Genomic DNA, 20,094 nt, shown 5'->3' with positions numbered 1-20,094 from the left:
AGTAGCATCCAGGATCATAAGGACAGGAGACACCCTTCAGCCTGTCTGCCCCAGAGTATCATGTAGTAATTATGAAATGGGTTCTGAAGATTGTGCTATTTGGTTTCCATTGGTGGCCACACTGGAGCGTGTACAAAGAAGGGTGAAGAGTGCTTCAGGTAAAAGGAATTTGATACAGGGGAGAGAGAAGCAAGTGTGAGTAACAGCTCATTCAGGAAGCAAGTAGTTGAGGAAGGCTGGGCCATAGCAGTGCAGCAGGGACTGAGGTGAGAGGACAGAGGAAGTGGCAAGAGGAAAGGATGCAGAGGTTGGCAGAGCTGGGCCTGAATGACCTTACAAGACATACTGAGGAACTTGAACTTCAGCCTAAAGGAAAGAAGACACAGAGGAGTTTAAATCAAGGGAATGACAGGATCTGATTTATGATTTACACTGTAGAAATATGAAAAGCACCAGGTGGAGCAGAACCAGAGACAAGGGAAAATGGCAGCAGCCTTAATGAGGAGAGTGGTCATGAGAGTGGACAGAAGTCAACAGAGCCCAACTCATTCTCTGTCTTTCAGTCTTGAGCTCCCAGGGACTACGAGTTCTCAAGACATCCTCAGATTCTGTTTTTGAGCTTCAGCCTCCAAGGATGCACAATTTGGAGGTAACTCCCTTAGTCCATGCACCAGTTGGACCTTCCTGGCCTCCTAGAAAGGAAGGCTGTGTGTGTTCATACTCACTGCCAATGATCATTTCCCACCACTGCTCCTGTATTCCCCACCCCCCATAAAACAGTCATCTGCAACAAACCACTAGATGTTTAGTGTGAAGCAGTTTTATTATAAATTTCATTGATCTTCATTCGTAAAAAACAACAGAGAGCAAGTCTCAAAACAATCTAGACATTTCCAAATCAGTGAGAAGCTTTTTAGAGACCCCTACTGAAGTGAAGGAATAACGTGGATAAGGGCAGATATTTAGGACTTGCTATTGCTACTAATACCTTTCCCATTCATTAAAACTATGTTTTAATTGAATCTACCTCTGTGAATAAATGTTCTGAATTGTGAAATGGCAGGTATTAGAAACAAGACTGTGTTTCCCACAAATAGTAACAATATAGAGAAGGGCAAAGCCTCCTTCCCTTAGGATTTCTAGATTTTAGAATATTCCCCATTGTATTGTGAAAGTAGAGTGAAGCTGATTTTATACTTTATTTCTGATTTGAAGTCAAAAAATGTGGTTAAGAGGAAAGAACATAGGAAAGCCCTGGAATCAAAGAACTTGATCAAGTTCCTAAACCTCTCTGATCTTCATTTTTTATCTATTAAGTGGTAATGATAATTATGCCTTTGCCACTGTGTTTTTTAAGAACTAAATGGTTCAATGTCTGTTTTAAGGACCAAATATTCTGTGGTTTTAGGAATTTTTCCAAATCTCCCCTGTCAAAGCAGGTAGTCAAGAGCTACATGTAGCTACTAAACACTTGAAATATGTCAGTGCAACTGGGGAATAGAATTGTTAATTTTAATTCATTTTAATTAATTTAATATTTAAAAGACACATGTGGCTATGATTGCCATCTTGGAAAGTGCACTTTAGAATACGGTTTTAGTTTCAATTATTCCTACTGCCAAGTTAATTAACTCTATTCCACTCTGGAAATCCATGAATTAGTATACTGTACTTATTTAAGACTGGTTCCTTAAATGTAGGCAAAGATAGGTACGTGATCATTCTAAAAACAATTGCGAGATGAATTCAGAATGCAACTGCATTTCTATCTACCACTTTCCTTTTAAAAATGTATTCACTGGGGGGAGTTTTTTCCAATACCACTAATAAAAATTCCCTAGTTGGCCTCGTGTATCTTCTGGTCACTCTTAGACCGAAAGAAAATCCTGCTGTTATTCTAAGTTGCAAAATGCAGTTTTGTTTCATAAATTAGAATGTCTCATCCAGTACTTCCATCAGTACACCAGCCTCCCAGCGTTAAGACAGATCCCTCTGCCTTGCAGCTCTACAGCCTTTGGGGGAGGGAGTGCTGTGTGCACCTTCTCTTTTCCTGCCTCACCTCCTCCATCACCTGACTTGCAAGATCCTGGTACTGAAGACTCCAAAGTTGGGGAATAGGGAAGGAAAGGGAGAGATAAAACAGAACTTAGTACTCTACTGGTATGACTGAAAGCTGTTTTTGTCTCTGCTTGTCTTTATTGCTGATACCGTGGGCAGGGGGTGGGGGGGGTGGGGGGGGTAGGTGTGCACTCGAAGGACCATGTGTAAATGAGCTCTGAGGGATCCTGAGAGGCTTATGACTGCACTGCTTGTGAAATGAGTAACGTAGCTAATTCTTCTGTCAGCTACGCCTCCTCCAGCCGTTTGGTGTGTGTGTGTATGTGTATGTGTGTGTGTGTGTTTTAGCAGAAAGACACTTTAAGCTTTCCAGGAGTTCGCAATAAAGCCACTTCCTCAAAGTTTGAGATTAAAAAGTACCATTCCTCACTTCTGCCCCTCTGCATTGGGTTAGCTCTCCAAATCATTCTCACAAAATCCTGTGTTTTTTCTCCCTATGGTTTTTTTTTTTTTTAAAGATTTTATTTATTTATTTGACAGAGATAGAGACAGCCAGCGAGAGAGGGAACACAAGCAGGGGGAGTGGGAGAGGAAGAAGCAGGCTCATAGCGGAGGAGCCTGATGTGGGGCTCGATCCCAGAACGCCGGGATCACGCCCTGAGCCGAAGGCAGGCGCTTAACCACTGTGCCACCCAGGCACCCCATTCTCCCTATGGTTTTTTATAACCTGGAAGTGAGTGAGGAGCTCAAGAGCTGTAAGAATATCCCCAATTGGGATTTTAGTCAGACACCTCTTTTTGGTATCTCCAATCAATTATCTTAGAATCTTAGCCAAAATTTCCAATTTAATATCCTATTACTTCGCAAAAATGATCACTGCAGCTGTGTTAATGTTACAGACTAGAAAGTACATAACAATTGCCAATAGGAGACCAGTAAATAAGTTTTGACATATCTATAACCATTGTGGTAAAAAAAAAAAAAAAAGGTGTGATATCTTCATATGCAATGTTATGAATGAATCATCAAAATATTAAGGAAAAAAGGCAAGGACACCAAATACTCCATATGTTTAGAATATTTATTACTGAAAGAATTCAGAAGAAACTGCAGACTGCCATGCTGTGCTTCTGAGGACAGGATTTGCAGATGAGGAATCTGAAACCTGGCATTTTAACTTACTTTTCACTCTCTAAGCTTGTATATTATTGGATTTTTAATTGTGGGTAAGAATTACTTTATGCCTTTAAAATATCTTTGTAAATATATTCAGACAGATATTAAAGCCTCTCTCGATTGTTCAATTTTTAAAAATACTATTTTCAAGTCTTTCTATCTGGCACAGAGTATCTAACACCTTTTTATCAGAGTATCTAACATCTGGCATCCCAACACAAATTTGCCTAAATGGTGGTCTGAGTGAAATGCGCTACCTAAATAACTGACCAGCTCATTTATAGCATCAACCTTTGGAAATCTGACTGAAACACCAAAGACAGACTAAATGAGTCTATATTTTTGATTGGTAAGGGAGCTGTAACAAACATACTTTCTTTTCCCAGGAGAATATGGAAAAATAGACTGGATAACAGGTATAACATTAAACTACATTCATACTAGAAGTTTGAAAGCTACGTTTAAATACAAATGATGCTTGATTCTTGATATTCAAAAGCAAATAATTTTTTACTGAATTTTCAATTTATTGAAATAATCCAAAAAAGAGAGTCACCCAGTGAGTAGTCTCTGCTGGAGACATGCTAGTTTTCAGTCGAACAAGGATAGAGGCTCCTCCTAGTAGCTTAGTCTAAGGGTCTAGAATTAAATTTAGCTATACATATCAAGGAGAAAATTTCAGTAAATAAAAAGAAAGTTTGGTATATGAATCGACATGTGAATTAACACAACTTATTTTCTTTAGAGTGGCAAAAAGTAAAAAGAGAAAACCACGTAAAGTTTTGCCTTTGATACATCTTCATGAGGTCAAACTGGTTAGTTTCTAGTAATGTCAGTTTGGTCATAATATATTTCTTGTAACTTCAGTCAGGAAGACAAATTGAAAGCTGTGTTGTAGAATTAAACAAAAGTAAGCATTTAACTCCATGCAAAAGGAAAGAAGAAATTAAAAAAGGAAAAAAAACCTAGAACACAATGTAAGTCACAGTATTACAAAAGATATAAATATTCTAAAAATGTTTTTCCAAGACAAAGTAAAAGTTGCAAGTAGCCCAGATCCCACAGGTCTTCCTTGGTCCTCTTCTTGAATTGTCCTGTCTACAGCTAATTTGCTCGTCACCACGGCTTCCTAAAACTCCCTTTCCTCTACTTTCTTGCATTAATATCCTACTGGTTTTCCTGCTATTGCTTTGATCATTCCTTCCATGTTTTCTTCAGTGACTCCACTGATGTTATCTGTTTATTTAAATATTGTCCATGGTTTTCTTGTTCTTTTCACTCTCAGTGATCTCTTTGAGTTATCCCAGCCTTCCCCATGATTCTAAGTACCATTTTTATGGGAAAAACTCACTGACCTTTGTCTCTAACCTAGATCTCTGCCCTGAGCTGCAGAACCTTAACAGCCACCTTCAGAGTGTCTCAGTGTGAATGCTGCCATACCTTTATATATCTGCATATGTACCTCAAACCAACATATCCATGGCAGAACTCAGCTCTCCTTCCTGATCTTCAACAAAAATTCCTATTTTTTTCCCCCAGAACTCTGCCTTTGTTGATGGTTTTGCAATCTTCTGGTATATCAGATTAAAGCCTTGGAGTCCTCTTGAACTCCAACCTTTCTCACACATATCATATCCATCTACTTGGTAAACCTTGCCACAGTCTCTTTCTATGTAATGCTATGGCAACTGCCCTGGGTTAGCCCTTATTACATCTTTTCTGGAGCCCTAATCCCCTCTCCATTGCACTAGCCTTCCACTTTCTTGTCCCTTCTTTCCCTACACTATATTGCCCATTGCACGAAAGTCGTGTCATTGAAACACAGGTCTAGTCATAGCATTCTAGTGTCTGACCCTGCCCCTCTACTGAAACTGCTCTGGACAAGACTTCCACAGAAATGTAGAGGCCACCTTTCATTCTTGTTAGGCATTGCTCTGACATGTGACACTGTTAACTTCTCCCTTGTTGGAAGTTCTCCTCCTTTGTCTTCACTCACTCTACTCGCCATTGGATTTCCTCCTATTTCTCTGGCCTCTCCCTCTCAGTCTCCACTATGGCTGTTTCTTCCTCTGATTAAATCTTCATGTTTTACGTCAGAGGACACACCATGAGCCCCCTACTCTTCTCATTCTGCAGTCCTCAATACCTCTGGAGATCCCATTCACAACCATGATTGTACTATGTCTAGGAATTGCTGACTCCCACATCCTTCTCTTTGCATCCCTGATTCCCAGATCTGTCTTATTGCTTAAATAATTTTTTTTGTGAATAGTCATAGGCAAGTCAAAGTTCACTAGCCTCAGCTGAATTCACCTATCTTTCCTCCCAACCCCATTTCTCCTGTCTTCCCTATCTAAGGCAACAAGGACACCACTGCCCACTCAGTTAGTTACCCATGTCAGAAACGACATAATCCACAATCAATTTTACCCCATTCCTGCCCCCAGCCACTCTCCCTAATCCACTAAGTTCTGTAAAATTAATATCTAAAAATTTCTGCCATGTTCCAACACTAATGTGGCTTCATTTGTGTAGGCTCTATTTTTTTCTCACCTAGATTTCTGCAATAAATCTTACCTGGTCTGCTGCTTCCAATCTTTCCTGTTCTCCCTACATAATATTTTTTAAATGATCCTTCTAAAATGAAAGTTTCATCAATTCAATTTCTTGTTAAGTATTCTATGAGCGTTTTCCTTCTTTTGCATGATATGGTCAGGAGTTTTAGTGGGTATTATGACCTATAATCCAAATTCTAGCAATTTATCTTTAAAAATTCTCAGGTGTGTCCTAAGATTTTTGTACAATAATATTCAATGTGGCACTACTCAAAAGAGGAAGTATGGGGAGGAATAGATATTTTCAATACTAAAGGACTAGATAAATTATCACATACAAATGAGCAATTTCAAATTATGTTATTGAAGGATATACAATGACATTGAAATGTGTACTTTATTATTGGGTGAACTAAAATGATCGTGACATTTTTTATTAATTATTCATTCTTAATATCTGTTATTGTCATGAAAAGGGAGGATACACACATACACACAAATCTTAAAGATGTACATCCTTGTTAAGTATGACTGTGGTTCTTAAATTCTCCACAGTGAACATGCAACACTTTTGAAGCTAGAAAAAGCAAATAAATGCTATTCTATAAAAGACTATACTCATAGATGAATGAATAAAGGTGTGGTACACACACAAAGACATGCACACACACACAGAGGAATATTACTTGGCCATAAAAATGTGATCTTGCTATGTGTGACAATATGATGGACCTAGAAGGCATTATGCTAAATGAAATAAGTCAGACAGAGAAAGACAAATACCATATAATTTCACTTATATGTGGAATCTAAAAAATAAAATATAAATAAACAAACAAACAAAAAGCAGAATTAGACCTATAAATACAGAGAATAACTGAGGGTTACCAGAGAGGGGAGGGTGGTGGGGGATGGGCAAAATGGGTGAAGGGGAGTGGGAGATGCAGGCTTCTGGTTATGGAATGAGTAAGTTACAGGAATGAAAGGTACATGGGTAGTCAGTGGTAATATAATAGGGTTGCATGGTGACAGATAGTGGCTACACTTGTGAGCATAGCATAACTGACTACATCGTATAATCGAAACTAATATAACATTGTATGTCAACTGTACTCAAATTAACCAAAAAAAAAAAAAAAAAGACTAAACTCAGTTGTTAAATTTCTTCAAACGATTTTCTTTATCCCCAAAACCACCTTGGATTATCTCCCACTGTGGTCTTCCCACTTCTCACTACACTTTCCCAGCCTGCATTAGATATCTCTATTCTGTGCAAATCCCTGTTTTAGTTCTCACGCTGTATTATCAATTTTATATACTTATTTGTCACTCCCTCTGTAATATGAGCTCTTCCATCTCTACAACCCCAGCACAAGCAAAGCACAGGTAGAATAAATGTTTACTGAATAAATTAATAAACAATGCAACTCACCTCACAGTGACTCATACTGATTCCTCACTGCCTTCAGAAAATAGCACCACTTCTAGGACCAATGTTTGAAAATCCTTTGTAACTAGATACAACCTGTCTTTCCAGTTTTATTCTCTTTGGTTTTTTGCCCCCAGTTCCCCAAATACTAAATCTCCAAGCACATCTGTCTACAGGGAGAGATGGTGCAAGAATCTTGTTCAGTTCTGTGTCCCAAACTTAGTTCAGTGCCTCACACAGTACAGATGTTCAGAAATTATTTGTTGAATTAATGATTGGATAAATGAACTTCACCAAATATATCTTGTATTTTCCACTTCTGCATAAAAAATAAGGACATAGGTCTCAAATATATTCCATTTTATAAAAAGCCACTCCCTTCCTTTTCTTGCCTCTCTAACTTCTTTTCTCTCTCTCCAAGGCTCAGTAAACTTTGATAATCTATAAGGATCATTTTCCAATTTTCCTAGGCAAAATTAAATTAAACGTTCTTTTGATGTAACTTAAATATTAACTAGATTCTAAACTTTTGGAAGTTAAGGATTATGATACCTTAATGTCTCTCTTCCCAGCCTGTTCCCACTTACCCTTTCTCACCTGTCTTAACTGGAATACACTGAGTATATATTAAACCCACCAACACTACTTACTACTTATTGATGTAGTATTTTTGTGAATCAGTTTCTTCATCTCTAAAATTGGTATAATATCATTATCTGCCCCCTAAAATTAATAGGACAATATAATGAAAGTGCTTAGGACAGCACTTGGTACATGGTAAGCATTCAATGACATTAACGGTTGTTAATATTATCATCACTATTATTATTAATATAACTAATACTAAAGTGAGTGTCTGTTAGATGGACAGGTGATTTAATGTCTCACACTGGTTGAAAAATAAGAAAGTTGATTCGCAATCAAATTTTGCACTATATTTTAGAGATTAGAATGTTCCAAACTTATCTTAGTCACTCAGATGTCACAAGTGTCTGGTTTTCAGTTACATCTGGAAAGACTATTTATTTAGAACATTTGAGATAAATAAATGTGTTGAGAATGGGTAGAAACAGTTACTCTCATTCATTTTGGCCTGGAATAACATGTGGTATAAATATTTTGGAAAGCAATTTATTATCAGTATCTCATAAAATTGAAGATGCATATGCCTATGGCTCAGCAAATCTATTCCTTGAAATAGTCACTACAGTAATTCTTACATTCCTACCCAAGTGCATATGTAAGAATATTTATCATAGTGCTACTTACGATAGCTAAATACCACATAGCTATGAAAATGAATAAGTTGTGCAACAAAATCAAAATGGATTCATCTCCAAAGTGCAATGTTGAGAAAAAAGAACAAGTTGCAGATGAATAATGTATACTCTAATGTTCATATAAATGTTTTTAAACATTGGATATATTCACATAGTGGCAGGAAGAATAAAAACATACAAATAAAGACAGATAAAAGAATAAAAGCATAAAATGGAGAGATAATGTACAAAGACAGGATAGTAGCAACCTCTGAGGTGGGAAAGTGGGAAACAGGATCAGGGAGAGTGCTGTATTTTTTACAACTTCTAATATTTTATTGTTTAAGCTGGGAATCTTTGTGATATCTGCCTATCCTTAAAAGCTATCTACTATGTATTGTACATATTGGGGAAGCATCTAAGTTAAATGCCTTTCCCAGTAGAAAGAGAACACATAGAAAACTCCACTTTACCATTCCTAGAAATTAAACCTGGTGACTGACTATTCTCCTGGCTAAAGATGAAGATGTTTTTGTTTATTCTCATGAAAGACCCTATAAAGGAGCCTCATCTCTGAGCAAGATGGTGACTACAGTAATTAAGAGAGAATTCTCTGGAGAAAATTAAATCTTGGGAGGAAACAGTCAACCTCCTCTCCATTTCCCTGGTTTTCCCTAGATACCTGAAGGTTCTCCATTTATCCTTGAGTGGGGGAGGAAAAAGATCAGGGCTGAGTTTCATTTTAAGGAGTGATGTGCTTGCTGTCTCCACTTCTCTGGCCAACTCTGATGGCTTTCTAAAATTCCAGCCCCATGTGATTAACAATGCAGTTTCCCTTTCCACTGGAAGGTTGATTCATCTTATTTCCAATTTGCCTATAGCACAAAGGATCATTTCCCCAGCAAACTCTAGCTCTCTCTCTTTTGTCTCAGTGTCACTGTAATTCTCTTAGGCCACCAAACTTAACTCAAGAGCAATGTGGTGGTTGTCTTTTTATAATCACTAGTTTTCTTTTTTATTGAATTACTTCCTCATCCCTCTCTTCTTTTCCATTTTCATTCCCAGCACCCATTGTTTATCCATGCTCAGATTATTAAGACCTATGTCCAAAGACTCTGCCTGCATTTGTGTTCCCTGTGCACCAAACAACTTATAAGCCATTCCTTGGATGATCTTCCTAAAGCACAGCTTTCATCATGTGTCTGGGTCAGGACACCACCTAGAAGCTGAAGCCCAAATCTCTTTAAAGCTTCTACAATCAACCTTATTCCAGCATCATTATCCAAAGATAGCCATAGAACACCAAATATCCTTCCTTCCCAGCTATACATAAACATAACTGATTCCATTTTACTTCCTAATTTTTTGTATTTGACTGTGCCTTTACTTCCATGTTTCCCAAACTTCAGGCATTCTGGCATCTTTTCATGATTTTTCCATTAGCAAGTATGATCTGAACTATTTTTTACTTAATATTCTCTGTAAATCCACTCTGATTTTTAGCTCAAATAAGTATTATAAAAGCACATTTCTAGCAGTATCATTAATGGAAAAAAAAACAGTGTCCATTGGAATAAATAGGCAATAACTATAAAAACAAATGTTATTCTGAAAGTTAAGTTACAACTTAAATACCTTTTGCCTGTTAAAATCATTGAGCCTATTACTTACTCTATAGTTCTTACAAAGGAGAATTAAAAACAAGTGTTGGGGGGGCGCCTGGGTGGCGCAGTCGTTGCGTGTCTGCCTTCGGCTCAGGGCGTGATCCCGGCGTTATGGGATCTAGCCCCACATCAGGCTCCTCCGCTGGGGCCTGATTCTTCCTCTCCCACTCCCCCTGCTGTGTTCCCTCTCTCGCTGGCTGTCTCTCTGTCACATAAATAAATAAAATCTTTAAAAAAAAAAAGTGTTGGAAGCAAGTTTCAGTTAAAGACAACAGTAAAACTTTGTTCTTGAAAAATTGAAAGAAATTTGCAAAATATACTAACTTCCTCACAGCATTACTCAATGTTATTGATTGTCCGGTATATCTACTGCCTAAAATCATATCATCTATGTGAAGTTTAGGAAATACTGCTTTAGATGAGATAGTCTCTTCACCTTTTTCTGCCTATTTCAACTTTGCACACCTTTCAGGTATGGCTAAAACTCCACCACTTCCTACAGTGTCCTCTTAATATTCAGTAGGTCACAGCCTCCCCTTCCTCGGCAATTCTAGGTACACGTCTCTTCACTCCATTCTGCTTTTGACAGACTCAGATAAAAGTTTGGAAGTTTATTTCTTCTAATCTCCAATAATTACAGTTCAAGCAAAGATTTATGGAGTTCCTTTTATCCCCCGATACTAAACATCACACCTTCTAAGGAGTGGGAATTAATGAACAGTGATGCCACGAACGGGAGGCATGATTAATGGATTAGCACTTCCTCCCTTTAGCTATTTATGAATACATTTCTCTTATAGTAGATCAGGATCCCCTCAAGGACTAAGCCTCAGTCACTCTTTAACTCCAAGGCCCTGCCCAGTGGGAGAACACTGCAGGATTGCTAGAAGTAGTTGTTAAATAAATAAACGACACTTCCTAGAGAAAGTAGGCCAGAAATGGCATTCAATGGCAAAAACAGTGCTGCTCTGATAGGCAGTATTTGCCAAGTGCTTCTGCAGTTTTCCTTCTCCTCTATTTTCATTCTGATGTTACCCTGGATTTGCTGACATAGCTCCTGAGAGGATTTGAATTCATGTGGTATATCACATGCAAAACCTTGCACACTTGTCACAAATACTTGTTGCTATCACCTTTAGTTATCACCAAATACCATAGGAGATAGTCTTAATAGACAGCTAGGAATACATATGGTCTTTCAAGAAAGGATTTCCCCAAAGTTCAACAATGACAAACAAAATTTTAGCTAATACATTTTAAGATAAAGTGGCATTTAACAGATCCTGTCTTGACAGTCTGTTATTTCTAAGACACAGACACATAAAAATAATCTGTTTATAAATAAGCTAAAAGGAAGGTGAGAAAACCTGAATAAATAATGCAACTGAGATGTAACTAATAATTATGACTTCTTAATTCCTAGATTCTGTACAATACCCATAAAATAATATTGAATATTACTATTATGAATTAGAGATAATCACATAATTAAGGAGACTATTAAAAGATGACCACTAAGGTAGAGACAACTTTTAAGAACATACCAGAAAGGCATCATCATCACTATTAATTATTGGTATGTAAAAACCAGAAACTAACATAGGTGATCCAATCTCAATCCTCTGAAAATGGACTTAAAAATTTTTCAAGAATGAGGGATGCATTAACAAATTGGAGGCACCAGAATTTTCACCACATGTTCTTTGATCTATTTTTTAAAAATTGTGGTGAAAAACATTTAATGTGAAATTTATCAACTTGACCATTTGTAAGTGTACAGTTAAGTAGTGTTAAGTATATTTACATCGTGTGCAACCAATCATCAGAACATTTTCAAACTGCAAAACCAAAACTCTATACCCATTAAACTTTTCCTATTTTCCCCTTCCCCAACCCCTGGCAACCACCATTCTGCTTTCTATTTCTATAAATTTGACTACTCTCAATACCTCACATAAGTGGAATCACTTTATCACTTTAAACAGTTTCTTCAATCTGCTTTTGAAGCTTAGTTGAAAATTAGGAAAAAGCCCTGCTTATCCTCCATCAGTTATTGTCTAATCATCTATTTAGTACAACGCAAATTTCATCCTATTAATCCAGTGAGGTAGATATCATACCAACTTTACAAATGAGGAAACTGAGGCTTGACAAGGTGAAACATCTTACCAAAGGTCACATATCTGATAAGCAGTGCAGCCACCAAATCCAACTTTACCTGACTTTAATGCCCACAGTGTTCAACATACTTGGCTCTCTTTTGAAATACTTAAAATTTTCAGAGGATTTCAACCATCCACGTACATGAAGCAAGCCAGAGTTGGGTGTGTGTGGTGTGTGTGTGTGTGTGTGTCTGTGTGTGTGTTTCTAATTTGACTTTGAATGCTACATATCTTCTTCCTCTTTTAATAAATTACCTTATTCTAAACCATTTCTCAAGGTATCATTCTAGTCTCTGTCTCAAAGTTCATTCTAAACCATGTCCCACAAAATCACAGAATATCAGTTACCTTCCCTTTTTTCTCTCCAAGCAGGGCTTAGGTTGGAAGAAGCATTTAGCTTGTTCAATTCTTCTGGAAGTTACAGTTTCCTAGTGTGTACCATATAACAATAGTGAAAAATATTAATTTTTTAAAAACAACACTTACAGTTGTGGAAATGAGCCCCAGCCTCTTCAGTTCAGGAACACCATTTTAGTGAATGGAAGTCACTCTACCAAAACCCAGGACTCTCTTCAAACGTGTCTCCCTCTGTGTGTGGTGCCTAAACTGCTGCTTATCGAGCCACCTGGGACTAGAAGTCCTCCCAGTGTGACTCCAACGTTGCCCAACCAGAAACCCTAAAAGGCAAAAGAACTACAATACCCACAATTCAGACTCCTCACCTGAAACCAGGAGAAGAGGGTGGATGGCTACAGTTTCACCCCAGGAAAAAAGGGTTTATAAATGGAAAAGCAAAACAGGAAAGCAAAGCAATCAAACAATCAGATCAGGTGGGAATAGGTATGAATAATTTGTAAATACAGACCTATTTCTATAAAAGGAAACAAAAGGGATTTGATGTTTGCCAAGGAATGAGAAGGCTCCCTACGTGTAGGCAAGGACTAAACACTCCTCAGGCAAACAAATCCTCATGCAGAGGTGGAACCTGCCCCACCAGATTCTCTTCCAGTGAGTCAGAGCTGAGGATGCCTCACTGCCTGGTGGAGCAGGTGAATGAGAGCGTCCCTGGTGAGCCCTTACATCTCTAGTTCTCCTACATCAGCACTGTGATTGTCAGTCAGAGGTGTGATAGACACAGTGGAGATCTTTGGCCTTTCATCTGACAAAAATGCCCTGGATTTTTCAATATGTGCTTTTAAAAATGTGAGCAAAATGGAACCCCTTTTTGATATTTCCTTCCATTTTCTGATTTTGTGTTTTCCTTCTTAATATTCCAGCATTGTTTCTGATTGCTCAAAATTCAAGAACAAGAAAACTGAAGGGAAAAAAAGAAAAATGGATTTTAAAACTTGGATAAAATGAAAGGTGCAATAATTGCTTCACTTCTTTGCAACCCAGGGAAAAGAGAATGTTAAAAAAAAAAAAAAGCTGAGGAATGTGTTTCCTCCATTTGCTCACACAGAATCTTTTTCTAGCCTTTCATTTCCTGTTAAACACAACCCAGAAAATGGATATAGACAAGCCCTGGCTTGGCCTGGGCCCCAAAACATAATGGAAAGATCCACCTAAAATAAGCAGATGGTGAGGTACCTGGATGGTTCAGTTGGTTAGGAGTCTAACTCTTGATTTGGGTTCAGGTCATGATTTCAGGTCGTGAGATTGAGCCCCACACCCAGCATGGACCCTGCTTGAGATTCTCTCTCTCCCTCTCTCTCTGCCCGTACCCCTCTCCCTCTCTTAAAAAATAATAAGCAGATGGCAGAATAGTGACAAAGGATACATTTCTTTTCCCTTTTCTGCACTTTCTCTCTACCCTTTCTACATGCTACCTCCCTAAGGAACCCTGGGGCTTTATGTGCCCATGCTGCTTAACCCCACCCAGAGTTCTGTTGAAGTTTCCCCTTGGGTGGTCCCACAATCCAAATTGGGCTCTTCTATCTTCCTTTGTCATAGGTCCTGACTAGAACCTAACTTGCCTTAGGTCATTTATATTCCTTCCAGAACAAATGGCTCTCCGTTTCCTCAGACCCTACAGATTTTGTTCTCCATGCTGTTTCTTTCTCCCTAAAATATTCTTTGCCTACCTTTAAATGTTCAGATCTTTCCTTCTTTCAAAGCTCATTGAAAAAACACTCTTCTCCAAGCAGCTACCACCAGTCAATTATTCTCTCCCTCCTAATAAATTGCATAATATTTTTTCTAGCCTTCTCATAACACTTTTTATATCTTGTTTCCTTTGTGTGTGTGTGTGTGTGTGTGTGTGTGTGTGTGTACAGGCAATCTTACTTTCCAGTACGAAGGCAACACTTTATTTTATTCCTATTTCACTAACTCAGATAAATAATCAGTGAATGAAATAATGAGATATCAACTCTAAGCTGGATGTTAATAACAATATCATTTTTTAAAGATTTATTTATTTGAGAGAGAGAGGGAGAGAGAGAGAGAAAGAGAGTGCACATGCGCAAACAGTGGGTGGGGGAGGGGAGACAGAGGGAAAGAATCTCAAGCAGACTCTCTGCTGAGTGTGGAGACCATGGCGGGCTCGATCTCACTACCCTGAGACCACGACCTGAGCCAAAATCAAGAGTCAGATGTTTAACTGACTGAGCCACCCAGACGCCCCAATACCAATACCATTTCTATCTGTCCCAGAAAATAAACATTTGCTTTTAAAGAACTCTCTCAATTCATGTAAAGAGTACTGTTATCAGAGTCCCCCCTGTGGTCTAATCCGGTGTGGCTTCCACAACCTTTATTTGCAGAAAGTAAAGTGATAAATCCATCAGTTTAACTCCTGACAGTGCCTGAAATGAAGGCTCTCATGGATCAGCACTGTATCACAGCTCTGCTTCCTGTCATGCATTCGGCTTTCCTAATAGCTTCCCAAAGATTGGCCCTCAGCCCCATGACTGCATCTTGGAGAGTCGGCCCTGCCTTCATCTATGATTTTTGATCACCAGCTCCAGCATCTCTGGCTCACTTCCCCTATAATCTCATCTCCTGGCTCTCAAGATACAATTCTGAACTTTGGACTACTTTAAATAATTCCTAATCACTAATCTCCTTCATCCAAGGGAGAGAAGTCTCTCAGCACCCGGTTAGTTCCTTAAACCTGTGCTTCTGTGGGATTCTCTTGGTCCCCACACACTACTGTCTTCCGGCTGTCAGCCACTGTGGAGGAAGTGAAGCTTCTAGATCCTGCTGACATACAATGATATTTCTATGGACCATCAGACATAAGGGCAGGCTGGTGAAGGTGACTGTTGTCTGGAAAGTCCTCCTAATTCTCCTCTATCATGTCATAAAGACTGTTAGCCCCTTAGCCTGCCAATGGGAACAAAATCTAAAGTATCTAAAGTTGGGCACAGAGTTCATGCTCAAATATACCTCGGTGTCATTTCCTTAAAAAACTTTTTTCTGACCTCTCCGCACCTACTTTTTCCCTTACATGTTTCTTGTACTGATTTATGCAGATGTCTGACTGGGTTAATATTTTTTTCATGCTAATACAAGGTGTTTTCATTTACCCCCAATCATGATCACTTGCAGCCATAATATTTATTGCACCTAAAGAATAAGTAGAATGTGGACAAATGTTATTTCCTGATGGATAGAAAAAGGGTATGGAAAGCCAACCTTATTGATCCCAGTGTGTGGGAAAAAGCAAGCCAAAGATGGAGCAGAACTCTAATGCAGGCTTCAGTAGAAACATATTGGTAGGTACTGAAGAGTCAAATGTCCTGGAAGTAGAGCCTCCATGTTCAGTCACACAGCTTACACCACTGTATGCTTTGCCCAGTTGGGAGAGCTAAGCAGCTCTAAGCATGGGAATATGAAGGTGCCAAGACAGCCAGTGGACATGCAGAAACCAGGGGTTAGGCAAAGAAGCTACACTGTGCCTTTGTGACTACAGAAAAATGGTAAAAATCATCCATTGATGTTTGTCATATTTGTACAATGTTCCAAAAGGTCCATTGGTCAAGCACCAGAATCAAACCAGACAACTCCACAGCAGGCGACTAGACAAGACCCAGATAGCATCCATATATACAATGGAATATTACTCAGCCATCAGAAAGGACGATTACCCAACATTTGCAGCAACGTGGACGGGACTGGAGGAGATTATGCTAAGTGAAATAAGTCAAGCAGAGAAAGACAATTGTCATATGGTTTCACTCATTTATGGAACATAAGAAATAGCAGGGAGATCGGTAGGAGAAGGAAGGGAAGAATGAAGGGGGGGGTAAACAGAGGGGGAATGAACCACGAGAGACTATGGACTCTGGGAAACAAACTGAGGGCTTCAGAGGGGAGGAGGGTGGGGGATTGGGATAGGCCAGTGATGGGTAGTAAGGAGGGCACATATTGCATGGTGCCCTGGGTGTTATATGCAAATAATGAATCATGAAACATTGCATCAAAAACTGGGGATGTACTGTATGGTGACTAATATAACAAAACAAAAAATTATTGTTAAAAAAAAAAGAGAGACCCAGATAGCATCACATGTACTTCAGGCCCCTTTCTTTTCTCCACACCATAATGTTATGTCTCTCCTCCTACCATACACTCAAGTACCATCATGAAGAGAAATCCGAAAATAAGGACAAGAAGAAACTGAAAATAAAATAGGAGTTACCCAAAAGATTGCTTAAACTAAAGACTGTGTTGTACTAAACTGAATTTAAAATCTGCTTCACTCCATCCACGCTCTAATGGTGACAATTGACATGGAAGCTGAAATGGCAGTGACTCATTGACCCAGCCAGCCTGGTAGATAAGAGCAGAATACTCAGAATACCTAATCAGACACAGCATCTGGGAGCAGGAATTAGGAACTGGCGACACAAAGAAGTAGGGATAGGGAAGAATCTGCTCTCAAGGTGAACAGAGGCAGCAGTGTAAACAATGTCCCACTCTGAATGTGGCTGTAATAGTAATGGAAAGCAGGGTGCAGGATTCTTGGTGTTGATCCTGCAAACTGTGGTTTCTAAGGATAGCAAAAACAATGAATTTACCCAGGGGCATTGTTTTGGCTGCTGCTCTGGCTTTACAAGCTGTATGTCTGATTCACCAGCCCCCGCCCCAGAAGTTATGGGATGGGAGTTTGGTGTGTTGCTTTTCCATTTATATCAGCCAAACTCATTTGCTATTGCTTGGAGGTAAAAACTCTAAGTGATACATACACCTAACACAGTTCTTTCTTCAATGACACAGAGAATACCTCTGCCTACCCTACTGTTCTCAGACTCCATCAGATCAAAGACTGGATCTTATTTAATATCTAAATACCAAAAACTCCACAGTGCCTGGCCATGGTACATATTTGCTGACCTAAATTAAACTGACCAGTAAAATAAGGAAACCTTGCTTATAGTTCCTTCTAACTTTAAATTTCTCTGACTACATGGAAGCTGTCAGTTGCTTACTAACGCAGAGGTAATTTTTTTCTCCAGCTGATTTGGAATTTAGGCTTTATCCCCTCTCTATATCTAGTAAGAGAGCATAGCTAGTGATTTCCTGCATCCAGAGGGGGAAATCAAACACAAAAAAAAGGGTGTTACTTAATAATCAAAAGGGGATTTTCTTGGTATCCTTCAATGACCTATGTTAAATGTCACTCATGTTTGGTCTCTGTAGGACAAATATACCAGAAAAAGTGATAGGAAACAGCCATATTCCCCAGATGCTCAGATTTTTCCCAGTATGAGGTTATCTTGGAGAGAAAGGCCACATTTGAAGCTTAGAAGAAAGTTCCCCCTGGAGTTTTTTCTCTGTCGTCTTTCAGTATGTATTGACTCTCAGACCCCTGAGCTGCCTGTGACATCCGTTTTCTGGGTCACTTTGTCCCTGAGTCATGACCACACTGTAACTTTCCAAAAACAGTTAATAACTGTGCATTTACCAGTTAATTTCAGTGAATAGCTCAAATCTTGGTAAAATGTTACCGCCAAAGTTAATTTAGGTCAGATTGATCTTATTTCCCTAGATTAAGAAAGGGAGCCAAATTGTTCTTACAATTTCATATTTTCCTTCATTACATCTTTCTGGCTCCTTATTCAACCATAAGATGAATCATCCATAAATTGACACCCACCGAGCTGTAAAAGTTGAGAAGTTCATCACTGTTTTCTTTCATTCACTGCTTTCAGGATAACACACAAGAAAACATGTGCCAACTGCTCTCATGATCATAAGATGTTTCCATGCTGCCCGTTTGCTACTAATCAACAACAGAGGACCCTCTGTGCAGCTTTTTCTGGAATGTCTATGGATTCCTTGCCTCTTAACCATAACCTAAAGAGTTGTTCATTTGTTGACTCTTTTGTGTTTTTATTGGTGCAATTGTCACTTTTATTCCAACATCACTCTTTGTTAAAATCTTCAACTGTTTTTACATCGACTTCCCTGAAACTTACATAATTTTCCAGAAAATTTCCAAAGTATTTATATGTATATTTGTCACTAAATCCTAACAATGTGTAGAATTTTGATTGAAATAGTGATTTTGTGCATTCACTTAATAGGTATCCGTGTGTGTGTGTGTGTGTGTGTGTGTGTGTGTGTGTGCGTGCATGTGTACTTTAGGGAGAAAAAAAGAGTCTACTCTGAGTCCTTGGTATACCAGATGGTAAGTTATTTGAGAATGGAATATCAACTTTTAATTGTATTCTATAAATCTCACAATCGAGAAGCCAAGATGAAATATTCCAAATTCATCTGCTAATATGGTTTGTATAATATGCTTCACTATATATGTTTCTTGAACATTTTTAAGTTTTGCACAAAGAAGACACAAAACATTTTTAATGTTAACATCCATCCACATACTGCTATGTACTGTGGACACCATCATGGAATTTTTCAGGAATAGTTCAATTTTTCTGTCAGTTTGAAGCTCTGTAATAAAGTAGCAGTATATTTCATATCCTGGGAATACTGCCTCTTCTTTTGCACGTTCCTAATAAGTATTAAACCACAGTCTCTATTCTCTAACTTGGGGTAAGGAGATTGGATTCCATAGAGACACAGGTTTATCTACAAGGTACAAAAATCCAGTGTTCTCTGACATACAAAAGGAGGAATGTCTTAGGTCACTTACCCATTATCCTGTAAGGATTCCCATCTGGGATGTCAGAGCCTATATGAGGTTGGCTGCTTATATTTCCATACATTCTGTTGGTGCTAACAAGGTCATTTCAAGTGTATTTGTTTTTGATTGCCACCATAACAAAGCGCCACAAATTTAGTGGCTTACACCACACAAATTTACTATCTTATAGTTCTGAAAGTCAGGAGGCTGACATGAATCTCGCTAGGCAAAAACCAAGGTGTGAGTAAGAGTACATCCTTTTCTAGAAACTCTGGGGGTGAATCCATTTCCTTGCCTCTTTCAACTTCCAGAAGCTATCCACACTTCTTAGCTTAGATCCCCTTCCTCCATCTTCAAAGCCAGCAACAACAGGTTGAATCTTCTCAAGTGACATCTTTCTAATCCCTTCATCACCCTTTTCTCCATTTCTCTCTGTCTCACTTTCTCTGTGTCTCTGTCTGTCCATCTCTCTGCCTTTCTCTGTCATAATCTGACTCTCTGTTTCTCTCACTCTCTCTCTCAGAAGCTGGGAAAGCATCTCTGCAAAGGACTCATTGATTATACTGAGATCACCTGGGAAGCCCAGGATATCCCCCCCACCCCCCAATCTCAAAGTACAGACCTTAGTCACATCTACTCAGTCATTCCTACCATGTTAGGTAACATATTCACAGTTCTCAGGAATTAGGATG

The 20,094-nt window shown here is 38.7% G+C and overlaps 1 protein-coding gene across 4 annotated transcripts in view; it reads right to left on the bottom strand.

The window, feature by feature from the left end:
- Positions 1–20,094, bottom strand: part of MACC1 (MET transcriptional regulator MACC1) — a 311,257-nt gene that overhangs the window by 130,407 nt on the left and 160,756 nt on the right. The window contains exon 1 of one of the 4 annotated variants that reach the window (XM_045793077.2): positions 12,790–14,023. The exons of the other annotated variants lie outside the window; for them this stretch is intronic. The gene's annotated coding sequence lies outside the window, so the exon portion shown is untranslated. Of the gene's footprint in view, positions 1–12,789; positions 14,024–20,094 lie in introns of those variants that run through there. 4 annotated transcript variants of the gene reach the window in all.

Source organism: Ursus americanus, chromosome 3 (genome assembly GCF_024610735.1).
Source record: "Ursus americanus isolate L20-20 chromosome 3, mUrsAme1.1.p, whole genome shotgun sequence".
Classification (NCBI taxonomy): domain Eukaryota; kingdom Metazoa; phylum Chordata; class Mammalia; order Carnivora; family Ursidae; genus Ursus; species Ursus americanus.
This window is presented reverse-complemented; position numbering and strand designations above follow the sequence as displayed.